Here is a 9,399-nt window from a genome sequence, read left to right as displayed (position 1 = left end):
ACGCCAACAGCAGGCAAATATGAACCCTCGTCGGTTTCATCGAGATAGTTTGAAAACCTTTTACAAACAGATCTAAATTCATAAACCTATTGATTGTTTTGATTTATAAAATAATTATTAGTAAATTCATTTAGAAAAATGATTTTTTATTGGTATGTGAAAGAAGTTAAGGTAGGTACTGATTTACAATGGGTTCCACTGTGATTTGCAGTCCCGCTCTGAATCAGGCACTCGTTATTAACAAAGCCATTGAGGCAAATAATGGGGCTCAAAACAATTTGCAATTCAATGAGAGGCGTCTTGCTCCTTAGTTTACTGTCAGGATTATCTTTTTGGATCAGCTACTCGGAATAATTAAGAGTCGGTAAGTATTCTTAAGGATTATTTTGTCGCTTTGACTTAGATTGAAGACGTTGGTAAAAAATGTTGAAGTCATTACATGCCTCTATCACACCCTGCAAATATTATGATTGCGAACTCTGTCTGTCTTTTACCTCTTCACGATTAAACCTCTGAACAGTCTGAACTGATTTGTATGTATTTTGGTATCTCGAGGAAGGACGTATGATCTTTTTTTTTTCACGGAAATCATCATTCCACATAGATGAAGTCGCGGGCAGAAGCTAATTATAAATTATACATTTACAAATGAACATTTAGGCACTCTCTAGAGAAAAATATGTAAATGGAAATATTGGCATGAATATTTCCATGGCTTTAACTAATCTGTAAATATCAAAAAAAGTTGTTGGGCTCGTCCGGGATTTGAACCCGGGACCTCTCGCACCCTAAGCGAAAATCATACCCCTAGACCAACGAGCCGGTTGAGGCAACTGCCGAAAATTAGCATAACATTCAGACATGCGTATACGCAGAAGAGAAAGTTGTTAAGTAAGGTGCTTTTGCTTGTACGCACTCTGGCCGCTCAGATATATCTGATGGCGGCTGTATGTACTTACATACCTCCGCTGTGACGATATGACCATAAAACAAAACGTTTGATAACGAAGTTGGTTTTAATTATTCCGAAAAATTAGCATTTACCCGTCTCGTAAAGTTTTCTTTTTTCTTTTTTTGCGCATCTTTAAGCGTCAACGTCAAAGCCCTGTCAGCTTACTTGACATGGTTTAGAATAGTCTCCTTTAAAAAATAATGGAATTAAGGCAGGTAGGTACCTACTTATAAACCTTCTATTAACAATATCAATAAGCTGAATTTATTTGTTTAATCTTCTATGTACCTCTATGATTCATTCGATAAATACATAAGTAGTTTAAAAGTAAAATTAAATTATTTTAACTTGACTGTGACTATATGTATATAATTTTTAAACACACGCCATTGTGGTCAAAAAAACAGTGATAACAAAGTTATATGAACTGCTTTAACATATCGCTAGTGGAGGTATAGGTAGGTAAGTAGGTGAATTGTGTAGTGGAGTGTTATGTGACTTATGTGTACATACATAATACAAAATTCAATGCATTGACAATGACTTAATTTCCTTTAATTTATACCTGAAGGTACCTTGAATCAAAAAAACTGATGCACATCTAAATAAGTAGGTACATTACTTACACAACTAAGTAAGTAAATCATAAAGGTATAAGTAAACCAAATTTCTAATAATATACTTATGCCTTTCATTCACAAGATAGGTACATACACAACTGACAAGCAAACATATCTTATCAATATAATATACGTTTTATTATAGTTTACTTATCAGTAGTTTAGGAGGTGTTCCGTTGTCCGGAACCGTTCTCGATTGTGATTGCAGATTGACTAAAAAACAAGCCATGTATGATCAATGATCATGACTCAGTCATATTTTAATATAATATTCTCAGATTCTCATGATTAGTAAATAATAAAATTGAGTATAAATATACGTACTCCATTTAAAAAAAAGTCAATCATAAACAAGCTTAACAAAATAAAACAGTAAAAAGTCGGGCTCGTCCGGGATTTGAACCCGGGACCTCTCGCACCCAAAGCGAGAATCATACCCCTAGACCAACGAGCCGATAGATGACTGCGACGAAATTCCAATTCACAATCGCTAAGGTTATTAGAAAGTAATAAACAAAACAAATCACCGTTACATCGATTACGTCATGCGAACTCGGGCCTCGCGGCGTCAAGTGTGAAGAACCCATTAGAGCCGCATAAAAAACGGCTTCGATAATGTTTCCAGTTTTAAAAGTTGTCTTAACGACAACGGTAGGTAGGTATAAATTTAATTCACATAAAACTTATTTGCGAAGTTGCGAGTATGATCATTTTTAACGGGGGTGATTAACTATGCCTATTAAATTTAATTTAGGTAAATTTTTGAAGAGGGTGTTTTTTTGACATTTGTATGGCAATTTTTTATTTTTAGAAAATCAGATTTATAATCATCGATTTAGGAAGGATTTTTAACAACAAAAAATATACTGTAAGAGGCACCACTCTACTTTTTATAGTTAACTAGATATGGACGTCTAAATATCGACATTTGTATGGCACTATTTGGCAATTTTTAAGGCGCTTTTTACATGTATATGGCATTTTTTCGACATTATTTGGCAGTATCAAAATGTTTATGTCATTATTTATTAATTTTGTGGCATTTGTAAGACCCTGACGTCATTTGTATGACGCCTTTTTGACATTTGTATGGCACTATGTCGACATTTGTATGCCACAATCGACATCTGTACGGTCAAAATAGCCGTACAAATGTCACCAATAATATTTTTTGGCGAAATTTCTTACACTATATAACCGATTCACTTATTTATTTTACTATATATTTGAACATTATATTTGCAACTATTATTATGAAATACACATTTTTATTTCGACTGTGTACCAACATATGAAGCGTCCATACAAATGTCATTGTAGTCGTACCAAAATATATCGACAGAGATTCTTAACTGTTTTTACATAAATTAAACTTTTTCCGCGTGCATACTTAACGGTGATAGACGCCCAACTAACCGCACTATTGCGTCGTAAAGTTAATTTAATCGTTATTCAATAGACAAAAAAGATTTTGGGTGGTATCTTTAAGTCATAACAAAACAAGTGTCGCGCGGGACAACGATGAAAAGGCTTCCCTTGTTTTATTAAATAACGCATTAAATTATCGAAATGATTAAATAAATTCTCTAGAAAACGCTCTTTATAAACATATAAAGCTATTAATAATACGTTGCCTACATCCAAAGTTATGATTTTTTTTATTGGACTATGCCGCCACTGGGATACGCGAAAAACGCCAAATTTCGCCGTTTTTGGACCTTCAAATGCGATTTTGTCAGAAATAAATAATATTTAAGGTACAGTTGTACATTATTTTTAAAGTTTATAATACACTGAATGAAAATATATACATATCTAGTCTTTAAGACCTTAGTTAGTTAGTTAGTGTTTCTGGGCATTTTCCGCAAATCGACAACCATTGTGCCTATTTTGCGTGAAACGAGGTAGCGCTACTCTAACCACCCCAGCTCCTCCATGAAACCTAGCAGTGTTTTCAGGTTGCTGACTGCCTCTTTTAGTGTGCTCGGAGTTCCTAGGTATTTGTTCCTGTATGTTTCTACCTGTTTACAGTCTAGGAGTATGTGTTTTGTTGTTTCCTCTTCTTCCATGCATGCTCTGCACAAGGGGCTGTCCGTTTTACCCATATTGTGTAGGTGTTTGTTTAGTGTGTTATGTCCTGTGATAAGTCCTATTATTTTACGTAGTTGTTGCCTAGGTGTTTTCAGTAGTATTTTGGTGAGCTTGTAGTTCAGTTCCGGTAAAATATCTTTAGTCTGCCTGCATGTGTCCATTTCATTCCAGTACTTATTATGCAGTTGTCTGTGATGTAGGTCTAGTTGGTTGTGTATGTAGGATATTGGAAGGGGTATAATGGGCTCGGGTCCGTATGCCGGTGTCTCTGAGCCTTTCCTGGCCAGTTCATCCGCTGCATCGTTTCCTCTTGATCCACTATGCCCCTTTATCCATTGGATTGTTACTTTGTTGCCTTCCTTGCTCACCTCAGTAAGTCTTCGATGACATTCCAGTATAAGTTCCGAAGTTAGTTTGTCACTGCCTAGCGCTTGTAGTACTGACTTACTGTCTGACAGTATTAGTATATTCTCGTGTTTCACTTTTCGTCTTGTTATAGCATTGCAAGCTTCTATTATACCTACGCATTCAGCTTGGAATACTGTGTTGTATTCGCCCAGGGGTTTTGAGATGTGTATGTTCAGGTCCTCTGAGAAGACACCACATCCTGTTCCTGTGTTTGTTTTTGAGCCATCTGTGAATATTCTTAGTTTTGTTTGGTCTAGTCCTTCTTTAGGATCTTCTGTTAACGATATGGCGTAGTCTTTCCAGAAGATCATAGTTTTTGGTATTTGGTCAATTGGTGCTTCCAGCATGGGCAGTTTTGAGATCATATTGTCATAGATCCTCTTGTGCGGTGAGCTGAAAGATGTCCATAGGTTTAGATTTTTCAACCGAAGAGCTGTGGCAGCCGCTTCTTTTTGTATGTATATGTGTAATGGCAGGAGTCCTAGCATTGTTTCTAGGGCCGCAGTCGGAGTAGTTCTCATACAGCTCGTCGCAGCTACACATGCTAGTCTTTGTGTTTTGTGCAGTTTATCTATTGCCGTGGTTAGCTGGGTGCGGGGCCACCATACAACCGCTCCGTAGCTGATCATTGGCATTATTACCATTTTGTACAGCCACAGTATAATGTTAGGGGCAAGTCCCCATCTCTTGCCCACCATCCTCCGGCATTGCCAAAAGGCTACTGTTGCTTTGTTCAGTTTATTTTCTAGGTGTTTGTTCCAGTTCAGTTTATCGTCCAGTATTATGCCTAGGTATTTTACATCCTTTGAAAGTGTCAGTCTTGTGCCAAATAGTCTTTAAGACCTATGGACTTCGAGTTTTAGCCGTGGGACAGCAAAAAATGCCTATTTGAAAATTGACCCATTACCTACTTACGTAATACGGTATTGCGTTCTATGCCTTCAAATAAATTCCAACTTTTAGCAAGTGCAAACATGTATGTAGGTAGGTTGAAATACACAATTAGTACATGCATAATGCTAAGCAATTATACAACTTTTATAGTTTTTGTTAAAATTAATAAAACGACCCCCGACACCCGACACCCGAGGCAGAGGCAGACCAAAAGTGAGTGACCAAAGCCGTGACGAGTGGTGAAAGATAGGGGAGGCCTTTGCCCAGCAGTGGGACACAATATATTATATATAGCCTATATATTATATATAGCCTATATATAGGCTATATAAAAAAAATGTATTAGTAATAGTAATTTTCTGGTACCTAATCAAACGGTTATGGATAATATCTATCAACTGTGGACATTGTCATTTTTGGTTGAAGAAACCCATAACCGTTTGATAACAAGAAATTATCTGAAAAGGCCCGTAGCATTTTTCTGCCACGAGATAACACACTGTATGCTAATGCTTAACAATTTAATCTAGTCTAGTAATAAAGTAAGTGCTCAATGGAATGCCTGGAAATTGCATTACTTATTGAAAAGTCAATCTGAAATCCATAATGTATGCGAAGTACCTATTTCATTTAAAAGAGAAATTCAAATAGGTGTATTATACTATTTAAATTCAGACAAGAATACAAATGTTGTGTACGCCCAATAGAAGAGCGGTGGGTAGGAGACTCATAAAACTCGAGACTTGGGTGTCTATTCTCTAAATAATGAAATTTGTTGCAAAATAATCAATATATATATTATAAAAGAAAGTGTACAATGTGCGTGCCGCTAAAACTCAAAAATGAGCCCCGATACGACTGAGGAAGTTATATGGTGAGGTAGCTCTCTATCTCCCGTCCATGAAGAAGTTTCCCGTTTTTACCTGAAGCGTGTGCTTTTGAAGATATAAGGGCTGAAAGTTTAGCGCAGACCCGGTCCCAGAAGCAGTCATATTGTTATTGAATATTGAACCTTAACTTAATAGACGAAAGTTCAGAATTGATCGTGAAATGGTATACATTTCACGATCAATTCTGAACTTTCGTTCTGTACCTGGTGTGGTGTCTCGGGTCTCGGAGGCTAGACATTTCTAGAATAGTCCAGAACATTCGGGAGAATTCGAGAGCATTCCAGAATATTCTGGAATGTTTTCAAATGTTCGAGAACATCCTAGATCATTGTGGAACATTCCAGAACACTTTCGAATGTTCTGGAATATTCTGGACCATTCTGGACCATCCGAGCGGAGCTACCTATTGGTAAGGGTATATAAAGCAAGATCCGTCGTGAAGTTCAAATGTTCGAGAACATCCCAGAATATTCGGGAATTTATAGCCTTTTTCGTATTTCCATGAAGAAGGTTCCCGTTTTTTCCTGAAGGGCGGTGCTTTTGAAGATATAAGGGTAGATAATTTCGCCCTCTAGACATTTTTAGAACAGTCCAGAGCATTCCATAACATTTTAGAACATTCTGGAGTGTTGTCGAATGTTCGAGAACATCCCAGATCATTATGGAATATTCCAGAACACTCTCGAATGTTGTGAACTCTGCAATATTGGGTGCCATTCGATGTTTACAACTACCACACAATCACATGTCTACTCTCTGAGCGAAGCCGGGTACCTCAGCTAGTCTTTAATAACGGAGTCGACTTAAAAACGTGTACCTACTTCAACTTCAATAATAACTTCTTACCGGCCGGCTTCGTAGATCCGTATATTACTCTACATATAGTGGTTCGGAGTAAAGTGTCATTCAATAGAACTAGTTTGCTAACTATGTAAACAAACCGCCATACTAAAATTGACACTGAATGTTAATTTACTAGTAACTTTTGTATAGTTAGCAAGAATAGCAAGTTCTATTGAATGACACTTTATAGTACGATGCTGACTGTGTACCTTTTACCTCTAGATACGTCATAATTATGAATATTTATTTGCAGAGCAATCTTATATCGATTCCCCTTACCAGCCAAGCTCTATAAGCGTTCGTAATAACCTAATAACACCTTTGCATTTGGTTTCAAGTCGAATCAATTTCGACGTATTGTAATTCAAGGGAAATTATAGACTAACGACTAAGACATAACTCCAAGTGAAACACCAAAAAAGATATTTTTTTTGAATAAAATTAAAGGGGACCACTGACAAACGAATAGCTCAACAGCCAATCAGCGAGCCGGTCGAGCCGAAGCAAGTGCGTGTTTTATTAATCATTATAATAGTGTTAGTTGATGATGGCTGCTCTTTTAGATGTCGTGAGTTTAGTGTAAGAGGAAACCATCATCGAAGACTAATGATGGCAAAAACCTTCAAGAAACTAACAGGTCCCTGTTTCACCATGTTGGCATTGACATTGACATTGATATTGCTGCTCCAACAAGTAAACATTCACGTTATTTACTTACCGACTCAGAAATGTACAGAAAGCTGTCCGTCTCCGGTGTCAATCGTCCTGGCGATTAAGGCCGTGCATCGAAAAATAACAGGATCTTAGAAAGGTGGCAGTGGCTAGCCCCGGAAACAAACAGTAGTGATTTTCGGATATATGTTTCTTGACTATATGATAAGAGATTTCGTAGTAGTCGAAACACGAATGCTTAAAATTTTCTCGATAGAAAATAAATCCAAACTTACGTGTTCATTTTTCGGTTTTAGCTTCGTGCAACTAGAAAACACATCCATATCCAGCACAACCCACCTTACAGCAAAGGTTTTCATCTCGTCTTAACTTTCAAAGAACTAAATATTAACTTATTATCCTTTACCGATGGATTTATTATCGATTTTTGATTTTATGAATTCAACAGCAAACGCCCATTTTACGCAGTTCGGTTTCTCTTTCTGTCATGCGTCAAAGTCATAAATGCATCCTTTATGCCAGTAATGTTAGATGGCCGTCGTGCCTCAAAGAGGTAAGACCTATGTCACTTCGCGCAGCGCTCCGAATTACGTAAAATTTTAATATCCAATAAACGTTGAGTCGTAACTCCATTGAGTAGTAACGGAATCTGAGGTAAACCTATGATGGTGCCTTCTTACAGGCCTATACGTTACGCATGTGTGCGTGTTTGCTAGGCTACGTCATGCTACGTCGAAATCTATACTCTTTGTCAGTTACAACGGGTTAGGAAATTTCGACAGATATTGAAATGTATCGGTAGCTGTTTGGTATTTAGCCATCAGAATCTAACCGTAACTTTTTGCTTTATTTTTGTTTGAAAATAAAAATATCTATAAGAATATATTTTTTGCTTTTTTTCTATTGTAATGATAAAAATAAATCTAGTATGTTTCATGCTCAAATAATTTAAAATAATTGAATAAATATTAAAAACTAATTGATATTATTCGTTTTAATTATTATATTATTAAGTTTGTTTGAATAAAATATTTTATTTCAATAATACGAAAAGTTATTATATTTAAGTACCACTAAAAAAAGGTCCCTACTTACAAAAACTCACTTGCACGGGCCGGGGTTCGAACCCGTGACCTCCGGTTTGAAAGTCGCACGCCACTACAATTTCACATAAGTAATTTACAATGACATGATACCGTGGAAAAAGTGAATATTACAATGTACTGTGTTACTATCATTATATAGTTTATTTTGGCTTGACAAGGAGGAATGAGAAAAACGTGCAGAGCGAGAGGATTAAATCTCTCTGTCCCTTTCTTAAAGTAGCCAATCCTAATTATGACATCTGTTTTGATATTAATTCTTTGAACATAATTTGTAGATGTGCTTTTTTATATCAACGAGAAAGATTTTTATTAAAAAAATGTGTTGAATTTATATGTTTTATTTATGTTTTTTTGGCATAAATTTCATTACTTTTGACAAATTTTGATTGTGATGACAAACGATTTGATGTGATGTGTGAAACGAACCATGTGATCAATGATTTATCTAATAAAACTTAATTTAGTCGAAAAAAATAGTTGTCTACTACCGGGTGGAAAAAAATTATGGGCCCTGGAGGGAAAAGTGCCTTAAAACCTTAAGTTTGCTCATTTTACTTAAATGAAACATTATTGTTTTTTAAAGAAACAACTGCATTCAAAGATTTTTGAAGTGAAAACTTCTTTAGCGGCGCTAGGCACTTTTTTAGGTGGGGAAAAAATGATAAACTCGAGACAGCGTAAGGCGATCATGTGACCGTAAGGTTTAGATTGCCAATCATTTAGATGGCATTTAAATCAATAAAGAAAAACTCAATGACATTACATGAAAAAGGTTATAATCTTGTACGGGCTGAAATACGAGGATCTCACAGTATTATAACTTTATATCACTCAAATATAATTCAATAAAGCTACATCTTGATGAAATCGCTAATAAAAGTGAACTCTAGTACTGGTGAATAAAACGCAAAATATCATGACCA

General features: G+C 36.0%; 2 non-coding genes across 2 annotated transcripts; both read right to left on the bottom strand.

Moving 5' to 3' along the window:
- Window positions 1–750: 750 nt before the first annotated feature.
- On the bottom strand, window positions 751–822 carry Trnap-agg (transfer RNA proline (anticodon AGG)). Its single transcript has one exon. It is a non-coding gene; the product is annotated as a tRNA-Pro (tRNA).
- A 1,132-nt stretch (window positions 823–1,954) lies between these two features.
- On the bottom strand, window positions 1,955–2,026 carry Trnap-ugg (transfer RNA proline (anticodon UGG)). Its single transcript has one exon. It is a non-coding gene; the product is annotated as a tRNA-Pro (tRNA).
- Window positions 2,027–9,399: the final 7,373 nt, after the last annotated feature.

Source organism: Cydia amplana, chromosome 5, assembly GCF_948474715.1.
Source record: "Cydia amplana chromosome 5, ilCydAmpl1.1, whole genome shotgun sequence".
Lineage (NCBI taxonomy): Eukaryota > Metazoa > Arthropoda > Insecta > Lepidoptera > Tortricidae > Cydia > Cydia amplana.
The sequence above is the reverse complement of the archived record's forward strand: the minus strand, read 5'-3'. Positions and strand labels throughout refer to the sequence as shown.